At 38.4% G+C, this 16912-nt stretch overlaps 1 protein-coding gene across 1 annotated transcript in view; it reads right to left on the reverse strand.

Moving 5' to 3' along the window:
• Positions 1–11907, reverse strand: part of LOC138010944 (uncharacterized) — a 15974-nt gene extending 4067 nt beyond the window's left edge. Inside the window, exon 1 of the mRNA XM_068857953.1 lies at positions 11889–11907. The gene's annotated coding sequence lies outside the window, so the exon portion shown is untranslated. The remainder of the gene's footprint in view (positions 1–11888) is intronic.
• Positions 11908–16912: the final 5005 nt, after the last annotated feature.

Consider the following 16912-nt stretch of genomic DNA (forward strand, 5'->3'; position numbering starts at 1 on the left):
GATCCTCAAGTTCATTTTACTGATGCTATGAAGAGAATATATATGACCTACTTTCTTCCTCAATTAACCTATTGCACAATTGTCTGGATCCACTTTGGAAAGCAAAATGCTGAGAAACTTGAGAGGCTGAATGAATCCGGCCATCTTGCATTTCGTTTCAAAAGATCTTATCAGTTCCTATATAGCTATGAAAAATTGTTAGAAAATATAAATATTGATTCCTCTCTAGGTTCATTTTATGGCGCGATTTTGGTGTTAAAATTCAAACATGTATATTCAATAGCGATATTATTTGTTTACAAACATCGACGCCTCACTGTGACATTTTTTTTTGATATTCAAATTTGCCAACCAAGGTACAAAAGAAGTTACTGTTTCAACAGCCAAGGTTCTGGTTGGCATATTAATAACAATGGTTGACGTTACGAGAAACATCGTTATACAAATATTTAATTGAATTGAAGGTTCGAGAAAGCAAAAAGTAAATTGAAATTTTCCAAACACTTTGCAAACTGACGAATAGAATCGATTTATTCTCCACAAAGGACGTTAGCTGGATGCAACTAAAGCAAATAATTATTCTTTAGATCGGCCTTGAGAGCAATCGAAATATCAAGAGTTTTCTAAAAATCCACTGAGCGACAGAACCTGGTAGAAAAGCTGCTAGATGTGATTTTGAATTAATCACAAATTCAAATATAAAACGTTTAGAGGGAAAACAAGAAACTCTTCGTAGAGTTATGGAGGGTGCCCAGCTTGCTTCGCTCGCCCAGGTCTTTTCCACGAAGATATATGACACAAATTAAAAGTGTCGCTACTTCAAGTCGAAAGCTTCTGGAGTCTCTAGGGGCTCATGTTTTTGTTTCAAATTACTTTCTTCCGATACAAATAGTGCACGCGTGATTCACGAAGGCCTCTATAATTTCTGAAGTGCGTCCGATCCGACATGAGTTTTAATTCAGCCAATTACGTCATGCTATTTATGGTGTTTTGTACAGTTAAGAGTCTGACATAAGTGCTTGAAGTCTAAGCTGATGTCCTATTACATCAGTGCGCCGGGACTTATTTTCACTGAATAGAGCAACTTAACTCTTAAGAGAAGAACAATTACATCAGATTCCCACTTAGATAGCAGTATACTCATGCAACTATTCTTTTTGAGGCTTGGACCCTCCATACACCGTAGTCCGTGTTCGAATCAAAACGTCATTAGTGGCATTCATGTCCTTGAGAGGGGCAGTACGTAATTAGTCTAGTTAAAGTGCATATGTTAGGATTTTTCCCCCGTTTCTTAATGTTTAATGTTCGTGAAAAACAACTTGAAAGTTACAAAGTGTTTGAAATGGCTGAAACCCCTAATTATAGCTTTCCAGTTTGTCCAGGTTTTTGCGCGGCTAATTCAATCATCACATGATATATATGGCCTTGTGAAGTCACAAGGTTATGTGAAAAGGGAAAGCTGGCGCCTTAAATAAGACAGGAAAGGAACGTATACCGAGGGAATTATACCGGCGTGTAGCGTGGTCATTTTTTCAAGCACGCACAAGTACATATGATCTAGAAACCTAAGTAAACTGAGCGAAAAATAATGCGTTCTTCATTTCTTGTCGAAATAGTTGTGTGAACACAAGCAAAGAACAACGCGTCTTGCCCTTATTTTGAGCAAACTTGGTGCAAACAAAACATTGTTTTGGTTGTGCTAGCGTGATTGGAATTGTCAAGAACGTTCTCGGAACGTTGCTTCTTTGTCACGAACGTTCTTGGAACGTCGCTCCTTTGCAACCTCGCCTTTTTGTTGCACGCTGGCCAAACAACACTGCACTGTTAGTGCGAAAAAAAGGTACAATGCAAAACTAAGTTAGAACATGGTATAGTTTTTGTTTTAGTTTTTAGTTTTTAATGAAAGTGGTGCTTTCATCACGAAATCTTGGTTGCATACAAGAAATTTCAAAATTTTCTGGTCACTTCAAGTACGCACGTGCGTATATGCGTATAGGACGCTACGCGCCTGGGATATTGGTTCATCAAATTCCTTCGGATCCAGTCGTAAGAGGGTTCGATTTGTTGAACGACATCAACAAGATAGCTGCTTCACCCGCTCCATTCGAACCGAGAAAAAAATATTTTTAGCAATGCGTGCCAAAACTCTCTTCTATGTACATGTTATTACCTAACCTCGACGATGCTATTACGCATGAGCAGCTTCTGCTGCGGACTGAGAATGACTGGATTTTCCAGCGCATGTTGGTGGTATTGTTTCGCAACTAATAGCTTCGATCTCCTGGCCAAATAAATAAAGCATTTTTTTCCGAAAATTTTGTATTTTTGCTTTTGGTCGCTTCAGTGGAGCCGGAAACTTTCAAGATTAAAGCAAGAGTCAGTTTTCTTTGATTATATTTAGTATCCACTCAGACGGGTTCTATTGAAAATCTCTGAACCTCGCTGCTTTTCTATTCGCTGGATAGAACACAAACGCGCGCTCCTTGCCATTTTCAGAAATTGAAAATAATTTGTGAATTATTCCCTAAAATATCGATGAAAATGTTAACTATTCGGTAATGGTCTCAATTGCAAATTTCATAAGAATCCAAAATGTTTTCACAATGTGACTGCGAATTTTCTATTTCAACATACTTTTTCTTCGCGAGCAGTTTTTGTACGACCACTGTAACTTTTCGTTGCAATTAAATATGGCAAAAGGCAGACACGTTTTTTTTTTTTTTTTTTTTTTTTGCGCTTTTGGTCCGGAAACTGAGAAACTGAGAAAATTGGCGAAAAACAAAATTAGCTTTGACTTCTAGCTTTTCAAAAGGTAATTCGGACGCTCACATTTAGAGGTCGTGGAAAATTCGACAATTCCTTTCATTTCAAATTTTTTGGTATAGTTTGATAGCCAGCTCAATAAGCTTTAATTTGATACCGGGGTTTAGGTATCTACAGTTTAAACCGGACGTGCTACATCGCGTAGACGCTAGACACTCCTGAAGGTATACGGTAACCTTAAGTTACGAAAACTAGGATATGCGGCAAAAATAAACGGATCTATCTTGAGGTCTATTTCTATTCGAACCTCGTGGATATTTATCCCTGTCTGTGCATAAGACAGAGATAATCGACAAAATTCTCTTTGAGTTAGTTTATGTCGTGTGGTGATGCAAGTTATGAGAATTAGCACTGAATGACACGACTCCAAGGAGAGAATCTACAAAAATGCGGACATTGTAGCACATAACTAACATGACAAGAAAAATGCTTTGACACTCACCAATGAACTTGTTGAACTTGTTGAGGCTCCAGCACTTGGCTAAGTGGCCTGACTTCTGGCTGTTTTTACACAATTGTGGTCTCATTCACACAGAAGCCCTTCAAGCTAATCCTGCCAAGCCGACCACATGCTGGAAAGGTCAGACCACAACACCGGGAACACTGTCCCCTACTCTTTTGGAATAATGTGTGGGATCTTTAACGTCCCACAGTGTTAATTAACAAGGGCTGTGAGACAGGACCTCCGTCTTATCGTCCTTATCCGAGAAGACTTGAAAGTCTAACCATTTGCAGATGTAATTACAAAGGCAGCACTGTGGAGGGGGAATTGGGACAAAAATGTCATTGAATCGAGTTTCATGCCATTGGACCATTAACTCTATGCCATTGAATCAAACGTCATTCTATCGGACAATATTGTTCATATGTCATTGGATTGGACTTAATGCCATTGAATCGTACGTCATTCTATCGGATCATATACTTCATGTCATTGGATCGGACTTCATTTTATTGGATCATACGTAATTCTATTGGATTACATATTTTATTTCATTAGATCGGACTTCATGTCATTTCACTCCATCATTCTTTCAAAAAACCACATTGACGTGTTACTAAATCTAAATTCATGTCATTGGATCGTTGACCATTCAATTGAATTAAGCGCGTCATAAATAATGCAGTATTGTAGTGAAAAAGGTCGTGTAAGTTATAGAGAAGTACAAAAATATCTATGTATCTTCCTTTTCAAGCGATTTGGTCGCATATGCATATGCAAATAAAATCATATAAACAGGCCCTTACAATCTGTGTATAAATAGAGGCCAAAATCTTATGCTGTAGTTTCGTTATCACAAGAATCATTTTTTTACGACCTAGAGGTATTTTATGTCGACTGCACCCAAGATGAAAAGCTAAATCGGGTGGAAAAGCCAGGATTCAATTTGGGTTGGTATTTTGGAGAAATCGCCAAAAAATCAACATGAAAAGTCAGGCTCCAAAAAGTCCTTAAATTTGATGTTTCCTGCCTGCCAGTCATAATTTTTTTTCAACTTACGAACAAGCACACGCACCTAAAACACTGATCTATCTTGAGGTGTCTTTCGATCCAAACGTGTATATGAAACATCGTAAATGGAGTCAGTACATAACACAAATGATGTACAAATTATCTTCGGGATATGTTTTTGTCGCGTGGCCATGTCACGCGATAGTGGTCAGTCTGATTACAACGCACGCAGTGCCAAGCAGAAGAGCCTTTGTGCTACCGTCACACACAGTACATCGTACTCTGAGCTATTATGAGTAACAATACAAAAACTTCCTTTTATCCAACTACCAAAAAGTACATCCAAATCGCAAAAATTTTGGCATTATAAACAAATTGAATCTATTAAGTCGTTGAAAAATCTCAGTACAGTCTTAGCTACAAACGTGGAATATTATCCGAATATATACTCAACATATCTGCGCGAATGCTAACCATCCATTTTTTTTTTGTTATCTCGGACACTCACCAATACGATGATCTTTCAAAAGCAGAGCCTCTTTTTTAACAGATATTTTGTGTGCGCGCTTCCTCGTTCACAGCAATCTTAAAAATGGGAGATCTGATGAAAAATAAAAATGTCAAGCCAATCACATCGCGGAAAATTTGCATGTGATGTCATGGCTTCCCTCGCTTCCATGTGACTTCGGAGAAAAATATCCTGCAAGTGAATATGCGTAAGAAAAAAATTCCTGCACAAGACCATCGTCCCATAAAAAATTCACGCACGTACTGTGGGCTGGAAAAAAAAAATTCTGGCAAGATGTTCCCTGTGCTGACACAGTGAACTTTTGTAGCAGTAAACTGTTAAAAAATTTTAGCATCTGGCCTAGGCTCGATTTCCGCCGCTCACTCGAGTTCGGGTATCTTCCCCGAGAAGAGACGGCTGGACGAGTGAGCGATAGATTGTGTCTGTGACGTAAATTCAAAATATAATTTATGTGAAGTTAATAGTTGCGGGGAAATAGCATTAGACATCCCAAAAACACTGATATTAAGAAAACAGAAATTACATAGCAATGCTTAAAACGTCTGTGCGAAGTTTCCATATGATACGAGCTTGAGTTTGAGGTTAAATGATCAATGTGAGTTTGAATTCAACCAGCGAATCATCAACGAAATCTTCGGCTGCTTTAGCTCTCAGTCGACCTCATCGGCCCCCTCGTTTTAGCAGCAATAAACTCAGCAGTACTTTCAATCGATCTTGAAGAATTTTACTTGCTCTTACATTAGGGAAGTATGAGGAGAAAATTACAATAGCAATGGATTTGAAAGCCGTATTTTGACCTTGGCGCCAACTGGAAAATCAGTGAAATTTGCGAACTCAGGCGGTAGAAAACGACACAATTCCCATTCTCCAGCCTCTCGAACACTTTTCGTTGTCGCAATCTTGGATGTTTCCTACCTTAAAAGCACTGTAAACCTCGAAGAGGCCGTGTCAAAGAATTCCTTCGCACCCAAAACATATAATTTATGCCAGACGGATTTGTGCAGGCGAGTTTCTGATTGGCGGAGATTAACAATGGATCACCTCACGCGTCCAGCCGAGATTTCGGGAGAGAGCGCTGGCTCATTTCCCGAAACAGCGGCTGGTAATCGAGCCGACATCTGGCCTTGGGTGTTTATATAGAAGAGGTATTCATAGCACAATAATGTGTTCCCCTCAGATTGCTTTTTCTTTAAATTTATAGCACCCGTGGTTACCAATCTTGGTACATTTTTGTCAAATTCAAGATCACGGCTGGTGTTGTGATCTGAAGAACAATGTTTTAAGTGCACTCTAAATCAAGGAATGAAGTAAACTTTAATATTAAAATATCTATTTGATACAAACATGCAAAGATAAAGTTCTCTATTCTAAGAATATAAACTATTTGAACTGTAGGCAACTTGTGATTTTGCAAAGACTATTAAATAATCTCTTAAATCGTCAGTCTCTCATAGTCAGATAGATGCAAAAGAACATATAAATTAAGGTGTAATAAGTGCTATTACACCAAATATCAATTCCAAAAAATCACTCTATAGGTCCTTTACTTTAATACATATCCTCTTTCGTTTATAGGACAATTAAAATTTGGTCACCTTCCGTAATAAATTATTATATAAACGTGAAGCAGCTCCAAACAGTAACTTCTGATAAATTAAAGTAAATATTTTCTCTATTCAGGCAAATAATTACAGGATTTAAAGCAGTATTAGGTTTAATACACCAGCCATTTAATTATAGTGCTTTGTGTATTTGCCCCAGGCTGAGCGAGGGTTTAGATGTATAAAAGATCATTGAAATCAGATTGAAATATTGTTGTTGCCAAAATTGTTTCAAAATGTGATAAATAAAATCAAGAGCTGCATTTCTATTATAAAAACATTTTTATATAGCCTTAAACGTAATCACATCCATTTGTTTCAAAATAAAAGCATAAAGCTTTTAAACATTTTTGTCATCACTACACGTGCAAGATATGTGTACGGGGACAATGGACATCATATGATGGCCTGAAAGAGAGCAGATGTCCAGGAACTGGCCTGGCTCCTTTCATCAGCGGGAAGGGGTCACCGTCTCACTGCTCTTACATTCAATCGTAAAAGGGCCCCCTTCCAGCATTTTGTTAATTTACTTGCATTTCAAACAAAATGTCGGAAAACCGAAGTAATAGAGACAATGTGGAGTAAAGTTTCTTGTCTAAAGGAAACAACACGATAGAATGCAGATCAGGCCTTAAACCACCGACCCTCCTATCTCCCTATCTATAAAAGTCAGATCGAAAGTCCAACGTGCTGACAACTACACCACCATGCCACCCATATGTACTGTATTATAAAGGTCAGTCGAAAACAATAGATAAAAATTAATTCATTTTTTACATATCCTTTATAATTTGATTTATAATGGATGCCTTTTTATCAACCTATCCACCATAAAAAAAATCATGCAGAATGTTCGAGGGAGAAAAAAGTATCCTGCAAGCACATACCCCAAGAAAAAAAAATCAGTGTGAATTAAGGGATTGAAAACAAAATTCACGCACATACCAAATCACCCACTCCCCCCACCCCCTTAAAAAGTAAAATGGTTGGCCCCTAAGTTACAATAATTTGTATTTGATGATGGTGGCATGTCGTCGCCGAAACGTCATGTTTTTATCTCGCTATTCTTTCATGATTCTGATTTTACGATAAGCTTATATATATTACGAAATATAGGGAAAAATATTTACAACGGAGAATTCCCATTTTTTTACATGGAAGCTTTAATCTTTACATTACAGGCGTCTTGTTGGGCCGGTCGAGTTCGCTTGTTGGGGCGATCGAGTTCGCGTTACAATCTTGCGACCGCCATTTTATAGACCCGCCATGTTTGACGTTCGAAGAAATCTCGCCTGCTCTGCAGGCTAAGGACATTGTTGAAAAAATGTTACGTGACATTAGTAGTGTATTTTTATAAACATGTAGTCAGTAAATGTTTCAGATTTTCAAAACAAAATTTTCTTACCAGTTAATAACGTCCTCTGCAAACCTGATTTTTATTATTTCCAAGAAGATACACTAGAATCAACAAAATATTGCGTAATTCCCTTCCTACGCGGGACTCAAGTTTTTTTAGTCAACGGAGATGGGTCGCACTAGTAGAGTTTTGACTCATTGACAAGTGGAATAGATTTCCCTGAGTTTACATTTCGTTATCATTTCAAGTCACAAGTTTCCCGACGAAGCCTTATTTATAACCGTTGCAGTGATTATGCCACTTTTTTATTCAGCTAAACCTTCAACAGTTCGTTCTCTTTTGAATGATTTACGAACGATGGGCAAACGAATGTCGTACAGTTTTAACAGCGGCTATGATAAACAGAAGAAATCGGGCTACATGGGCTCATAGATTTCAGAATTCTCGAGTCAGCCTTCGGGCTGATCAACATGCACTTTCTCTTGTTCGGTCGTCCACTTTTCGTAAGATTGTTTGCCAGTTTCCTAAAGCTTAGCATCCACAGGAAACGATGGAGACGACGATGAAGACGCAGCGCTCACTTGCGAATTTGAAGAGTGCAAATGAAAGTCTACGCTAAAATCTTGGGGCTGTGAATGGTCGTAGCTGAGTTTTGATGTGCTAGGTTGGCTTGTTTGCATAGTGTTTCCATAGTATCCGTAAAAAACTTGAAATTGAAAAGTATAATAAAAACCACTTCCATCCATCCATCCATCCATCCATAGAGAAAGCGCAAAGATTTCAGAATTTCCGCGTTTGTTCACATCTTGTTGCAAATCAACCGCATTTCATTGACAAGCGTTGACAGTTACCGCCATGATTCCTATTGTTTAGCTCGAGTTTTCCAAAATCTGCCTGCCTCACCCAAATTTCCAATTTTTTTTTTCCAAAAGGAAAACTTGGGTTTGCACTTGGCAAAGTCAACTGATGACAGATTTTTACCGCAAAGTAAACGATTTCCGAAAAGTTACCCAAGTGCAACCCATGCCTTTGTTACAATACAATTAGTGCGTGCGTGCTCTATTGTACAAAAAAGGCGACATAAAAGCATACCAACTCTTTTGTACAATAGAGCACGCGCGCACTATTACTATCGTAACAAAGCAATTACACGTCAAAAGAACAATTCAAGTACAAAGCAATCAATAAGATTAATTGTTATTTGTTACGGGATTTTCCCGTTGTAAGCCTTTCGTTTTATTCATTCAATTTGTAAGTAGAGCATATGTTTTCATTGACAATGAAATATACACAGTCGAAAAGCTCTTAAATCTGATGTTTTATCCGTGCGTAGTGGTGCGAGTTAAAATTCCATATGATTTTCACTTATCACATCGCTGAGCGGTGACAATAGATGAACAACGAAATTTGAAAGTGAACACTAAAAAACAATCGATTCAACACAGATTAATATCTGCTTTGATCTGCTGGTCTCTTCTTTAACGAAACTTGCTCATATTTGAAGATAAAGAGCGCTTTTGTGTTCCTCTAATATCTTGCCTTTCACTATCTGCACTGAGATCGATGTGGTAGCGGAAACAAATTCCACAAGGAAGTGCGGTAATTTTTGTTACGCCCAAGTGTCGGATGTTTGCAGATATGTAAAAATCGTTGGCTGCGCTGGTGTTAGGCTCGAATACGCTTCATACAGTGTCTTCATCTACTTGTAAATTAATTCCGTTGCTGCACACACTTCACGATATTCAAAAGGTCTGATGTTGCATAATAGACCCGATGACGGCTAATTCTCTGTTCGTGTCACACTTTGTTATAAATAATGCAGTATTGTAGTGAAAAAGGTCGTGTAAGTTGTAGAGAAGTACAAGAAGAATAACGTGTCCTCCTTGTCCCGCGAATTGGTGGCGTATGCATATTCAAATTATTCATAGTCACAAATATTCTTCTTGTGTTTGACTTGTTCCGGCCATTAACCTCGATTAACTCAGCTTCACCTTTCCGTTTTCAAAAGAAAATTAGTATTCGTTTACCCAACAGTATTTTCTTAATTGAAGAAAAAAAAAGTCACCAGAAAATTGTCACCATATGATTAGCAACCAAGTTTAGCAACTTCAAAAAGTTAAAGAAAAGGTTGAAGAAGAAAGAGATACGAAATAAGATGAAGTTAAACGAAAAACTCGCCGGTAGAGTGGAAATATTAATTAATGATGTCAAAATAACACTAAATAAAGTTAAAAAGCCCGTAATTGGATATCCACAGCTGTGCACTGCTCTGTTACTAAATATACATACTTTGTCACATGAGCACCCCGCGTAGATCAACATTTCGCTCTATTGAATGCAGATGTATCAGTGAGGTAAGCGATAGTGAAGAAAAAAAGAAGAAAACTATGTAAATTTGTGGAGAGGGTTTCTTGAAAGCAGGTAAAATGGTTATTGTACCAAACTGACTGTTGTTGGAATGATCGTAAATGGGACTCACAATGGCCGAAATCGCTCAAAGAGTTACAGGAATCGAGAGAGAAAGTCTCCATATACCACTTCCAAAACTATCGTAAGACATCGAAGGCTGGTCACTTGTATGCGGGAAATCTTTCTGTCTTTTTTTACAAACGCGAAGAACTGCGAGAGAACACATTTATCACTTATTTATCAGCCTTGTTCTATTATTCGAGTCTGCACTATAAATTTGAACATTTTTTTGAATGCAAGGAACAGCTAAACAAAGCAAATTAGGGGCCGGATCTTGTGGATCCTGTAGCCTCCTTGCGGCCGTTTTTTTGTGTCGGGAGAATGGGACCGACACAAAAAAACGGCTGCAAGCAGGATAGTGGATCCTGAGTTATGAACAAATTTCTCGATCCGATTTTCGTAGCAGCACTGATTTAACTAGCTTTAATATAAAATTTCAAATTGCCCAATTTTACTTTCGGGTAGATCAGCTGCCACTGTGATTCGACCGAAAAATTAATATTGGCCACAAGTCAAGTTACGAAAATTAGCATATGCAAAGAAATAAACGGATCTATCTCGAGGTTTATTTCTATTCGAACCTCGTGAATATTTACCCCTGTACTGTCTGCGCACAAGACAGTGATGATGTACAAAATTTTCTTCAAGTTTATGTCGTGTGGTTAAGCAAATTATGCCAATTAGCACTAAAAGTTAACATACTACTCCAGGGCCGGAATCGATCAACAAAAATTTGTAGAGCCTAACTAATATGACAAGAAAAATGCTAACCGTTTTATTTGCGACACTCACCAATATTAATACGAAGATCCTGCACTAAGATCACAGCCACTATTTTGCTCTGGCGGATATTTCGTGAGTGTGCACTTGCCCATTCACCGTCGTTCTTGACTGGAAAAATGTTTAGTTGCGAGGTTTAATGATCCTTTTTTTTTATAATGGTCGAGGTCATGTGTGTTTTCCTTTGTGAAATCAATCAATCAATCATTTATTTACCGGCATACCGTCCGTAAGAGCTTATGAAAACAAGCTCGTTCAAAGTACGAATGTGCGTCTTAAAATTACAAGAATTAAATAATAAAATTAAATCTATAATATATAAAAACTGGCATACGGTAAGTTTTCATAAAAGGGCACAATATTAAATTATTGTATGACAATAAGGCAGATAAGAAGGGTTATGTAAGACACTTCACATCATTTTTCACCAGAAAAAATCAACAAAATATTTGATTGTAAAGCAAGTGTGTCCAACCGGAAATTATCGATGATAATTTACATGTAAGGTCATTCATATTCCGGGTAAACGAAGAAGACTTTCACACTGTCTTCGCGTTTGTTTTTGTCGCGTGGCCAAGACAGGTGAGAATTCCAGACTTGAAAACACACACAATGACCCGGACATAAGAACAAAAATGCGTTTCGACAGGAGTGCTCAGTGGACCGATATTCAAAAAAGCCGTTCCTCAGGCATCGTCACGCTGACTGGGATCGACGTGTGGCATTTTAGATAAAAATTGGCTGGGAATTAGTTAGGAATATTAGCTTGCTAGCGAGTTTTTCTACCTAAACTATTTTTGTCTGGGCGATGATCTATCGCTTTGCTGGGAGAATACTCCAAGCAGTTAACGACCAGTACAACACCGATCATCTTACCTGCGGATGACATTACAGGCAGCCCAAGCACAAAATGTTAGGAGTTCAGTGTAACGTGACATATACTATATGAATTTGACTACGGGAAACGTGACTCCCGCCTTACAGCATATGGAAGTGTTGTGTTACAACGGTTGAATCTGGGTTTCCACTGCTCCGTAAAACGATAACTCGCCGAGATCGCGTTAGATCGGCCTGAGAAGCTGGCAAACAGCAAAGAATACAACACGGCAACAGGGTAAGTAGATTTTATTCACAAAATATAAGAATAATTGACTTTTCCAGCAGAGCCGTTGCCTTCCCAGACAAACCTTTATAGATTCAAACCGTTGTAACACAACACCTCCATATGCTGCAAGGCGGGAGTTACGTTTCGCGTTGTCAAATTCGTCGTTATGTAATATAGTTTATTATATGGAGGAGAGTGTTTTACTGGGAACTAAACAACTCGTAGATTTCATACGCCACTTCATCCGGGACCCGAGTGGCGTATTTTCCGTATGTCACCTTTGTGAGTGTCGTATCGTTCAATGACGTCACGATTCCCGCCTTTTTCGTTGTGAAAAGAAACTGAAAATCACTGTATCTGATGATTCAAGTCAAAGCCAGTAGTTTTTTTCAGTATTTACGTGTAATATTAGCTCACAGAATTTTGCTTGATTGGGTTTAGGGTTTCTATATACTTAGCACCAAGTACTTTTGTATTTTCTGTTTGCGATAAAGCCTAGCCGTATTTGTAAAACTTGACTACTTTGAAACAATAAAATCGCAAAGATTCAATATCTAGTCTCCATATAATAAAAAGAACATTACACGTTGGCTCGAAAATATGAATTTTATGTTCTCGTTGCAAGAACAATATCTCACTCGTTCGCTTCGCTCACTCGTGAGATATTGTTCTTGCCACTCGAACATAAAATTCATATCTTCTCGCCACCGTGTACTCCTCTCTATATATCTCACATTAAACTGAACTCCTAACATTTTGAGCTTGGGCTGCCTGTGATGACATTTGTCACTGTTAATTAAAACTCTTCTATGCCCCTGTATTCACCTTGCACACGGAACCCGCGCTCGCAGTACGGGCGGCAGTCAAAACTGTCAATCCTTCGCCCTTTCACCAGAAACGGTGCATTCCTGTGAGTAAACGAGGCTGTTTGTCGATCTACCCTATCGTAAAGACGCCATCAAAGTCTTTGTTCGCGAAGTTAACCCAAATAACCACATTATCAATACAGTTTTGGAGTATTATTACACTTCATTTGAAAATACTAGACTGAATTCGTCTTAAATTAGTTAGAAAAAGCACAAATAACAGCCAAAGCATAACAGCTGACGTTCGAATAGCTGTTCACTTTTGGCGCCAAAGTTTGTTGACAAAAAAGTTGCCACAAAATCTTTTTTCTGGTCCTTTAAATGCGAACAACTGACGTGACGTCTGATACTCAGTTTCTTCCGCTCGTTGAATTCTGATTAGTCAATTTAATTTTCAGTAGCTCTCTCCGTATGCACGGCAATATCTAACAACTGGCTGTCAATGATTGTAAATCAACTGTTTTTTTCACTTTGCGCAGAGACCTGTACGTTCAGAGAGAGAGAGAGAGAGAGAGACTGAGAGCGGCGGACGTTTTGAGCTGGATATTCAAAAGTTACACTGGAATGCTTTAGAGCTTTTTCTTCTTCCTTCGAAATCGTTGGTATGCATTTTCTGGAGATCTCAACCTAATATTGTTTTGTAACGGTACGTGCTTACTTGCTTACTAACTCACTTAGGGCTAGTGACCGACAACGTAAGCCAAGTATATTTGACACGCATTAGTACAGTTGATAAGGTTCTGTTATTGAAATATCTACCGTAGCTGATACATCGCTACCGTGCGTGCCAGACGAATTTTTATTTATTTGTTTTTTTTTTTTTTTTTTTTTGAAGGTTGGAGAAAACGCTCAACGATTTCAAATCAACGGTTGAGGATGAAAAAAACATGCGTCTGGTCGCACGACCCCCGAACCTCATTTCCATGCGAATAGACTGTTCAGATTTCTCGTCAGACCTGTTTTGGCCCGGCTAAGTTGAGACTGTTTCCCAAGGGACGCAATTAAGCGCATCTTTTACAAACATCCCTGAAAGTTGCGGTTACAGTGATGGCTATTCAATGCAACAGCTTTAATTTTAACGATGTTGTATTGATTTTAGGTGTGTGAGCTTGATTTATTTAATGAAATTTATTTTCCCTTAGAGTGAAACTGTAATGTTGAACGTGTTTAAAACAGGGTACTGTAATTGCAAAGAGCTAGAGATCACTGCACTGGTATTGCAGAATGGAAGACTTCAAAGTGCGAGAAACGTTTGTCTGTCCTTACCATTTTTCGTCCATGTTAAAGTCCTCCGTTCCCAGACACAGTTGTAGAGGGTGGAAAAACCAGGATTTAAAATTTAAAAATTAGAAATGATCAGTTTTCAATCTTGGGTTTAGCATTTTTGAGAAATCGCCAAAAAATCTACGTAGAAAATCAAGCTACGAAAAGTGAATTCGCATCTACTCCCGTGATTAAGTTGCTTAAAATCTTGCATATGCAGAGAAAAAAAAAAAACACCGATCTATCTATAGGGCTATTCCTATTAAAAACATTTATATGAAACATGGGAATTTACGTACCCTGTCGGTATATAAGACAATGTACAAATTATCTCGTCGGTTTGTTTTTGTCGCGTGGGCATGTCACGCGATAGTAGCGGTATTTTAGTCAGGTCAATATGAATGCAACACAAGCAAACAGTGCCACGCACACGCGCGTTTATGGGGCGCCACGCCATGCAAAGTTTTGTTACGCACATCGACTCACACATACAGTACAATACAGAATGTCTGTTGATCCAACTACCAAAAAGGACATCCCAATCGCAAAAATATTGGCATGAAAAAAATTTGAAAATTGAAGCTCTTCAGTCGTTGAAAATCTCAGTACCGGTGTCAGCTACAAATGTGTAATATATCCGAATATATACTCAACATGTCTACGCCAATGTTAACCTATTTATCTCGGACACTCACCAATACGATGATCTTGCACAAGCGGGGCCCTTTTTTTTTAACAGATATTTCGTGAGTGTGCGCTTGCTGATTCACAGCGATCTTGTCTGGAAGAAATTGCGAGATCTGAAAAAAAATTAAATTGTTATATAGCTGGAGTTTTTCCCGCTACGGCGCGCCCGTTCATTGGCTAGTTCATGGTCACATGGCATTTAACAATGAAACTGTTTACCGCCAAATGCCATGAGCAGGCAACATTGCGAAAACTATGACGTCAAACGGGGAACAGTTCACTGTTACCCGCGAAATTTTGACAGCTGTTGCACGTGAACAGAGCGTGCAGTTGAAGGTGGCCTGATGTTGTCCCTGAAATCTGAGCGCTTTTTTCAAAATGTTTGACCCATTTGTTTTGCTTTATAACAAATCACTTAAGGACTGGTCCCTCGGGAAACAGTTCATTTTGTTTCCCTCGAATCTCAATGTTTCCCTTGGCTGCGCCTCGGGGAAACATTGAGATTCTCCGGAAACAAAATGAACTGTTTCCCTCGGGACCAGTCATTAAGTGTTTAATGTTGCACGGACTAGTTGGCAACCTCGAAGGCCCCGTTTGGCAAGTTCCTTCTTAAACGTATCGCCAGCAAGGTTTATGTGCAAGTTTCGTTTTTGATTGGCTGTGATGATATTGAATAGCCACAAAAAAAAAAAAAAAAGAGCACTCGTTGCACTAATAATTGCCGGAGGGTTAATCAATGCTACTCACGTGCACCTATTTATTTAACAATTACTCATTCACCTAGACGAAGTCGAGGTCATTGAGGGTTGATAATCCGAGATAGCGAGCCAATGAAAGCGCGCGATTTTGTATTATCACCTGTGTATTTATACTAAAAGGTAATAATACTTATTGTGGTTACGCCTGAATGTTTTTCACTTTTGTGGCGCGGGTATAATTTATTCTCCGTAATTTGTGCTAAAATTGAAATGTCAAAAAAAGTGCAAAGGGTATATTTAAACCAATGGTTCTTTGGACCCTCACCGTAACAGATCCCCACACAGCAATCATATTAAGCACTTGTAAGGCGATATGCTTTCTTTCTTGGCTGACGATTTTCCGTATTCCGATATAATATTTGAAACCTCTAACCCCTTTAAGAGTGACCAACATCCTACTTGAAATTAGAGAAGTTTTCTCCCGCAATTATCAAGGCTTTGTCAAACATTTCCTCAGCTATTTGCAAACGTATTGAAAACACTTAAGACGTAGCAAAGGCGCTCTTCTGGAAAGTTAATGCCGTGGAAAGTGAAAGTGTTACTTATTTAATCGTTTTAAAAATTGATATCAGCTTTTATTTGCCAACAATGACAAAGCGAAACAAAAGTGTCGGCAGAGATGAACTAAATCATCATACAAAGTAAATCCCACCTCATCTATTCAAGCTAAGTTAAGGGAATTTAAAAACCATAAAGAGAAGTGGAAACATCAATTTTACACGTGTACGGAATATGAATAATTAATTATGTAGTGAATTTCGAATTCTGCAAACCTAATTTTTATTTTTCCCAAAAAGATACACTAGAATCCACAAAATATTGCGTAATTCCCTTCATATGTGGGACACAAATTTTTGCTCGTTGGCACTCTATTGGTAGATATACCTAGTATTAATTGATAGAAAACACCATCAATCCTTCGGCGATTGAATCTTCGGTTCAGAGAAACTGAAGAATGAAAACAATAAAAATATGCTCTACTGAAAAACTGAATGAATAAAACAAGGTTTACACCCGGAATCCCGAAAAAAATAACAATCGGATCTAATTGGTTGCTTTCTAATTGCTTTGCTCTTTTAACGCGTAATTCCTTTGGCGTGGGGCGCCGAAAAAAAACCCCACAAAATTCGAAACCGCAATCGGAGATGAAGACTTTTAGTCAACTGAGATGGGTCGCACTAGTAGAGCTTTGACTCATTGACAAGTGGAATAGATTTCCCT

Source organism: Montipora foliosa, chromosome 7, assembly GCF_036669935.1.
Source record: "Montipora foliosa isolate CH-2021 chromosome 7, ASM3666993v2, whole genome shotgun sequence".
Taxonomy (NCBI): domain Eukaryota; kingdom Metazoa; phylum Cnidaria; class Anthozoa; order Scleractinia; family Acroporidae; genus Montipora; species Montipora foliosa.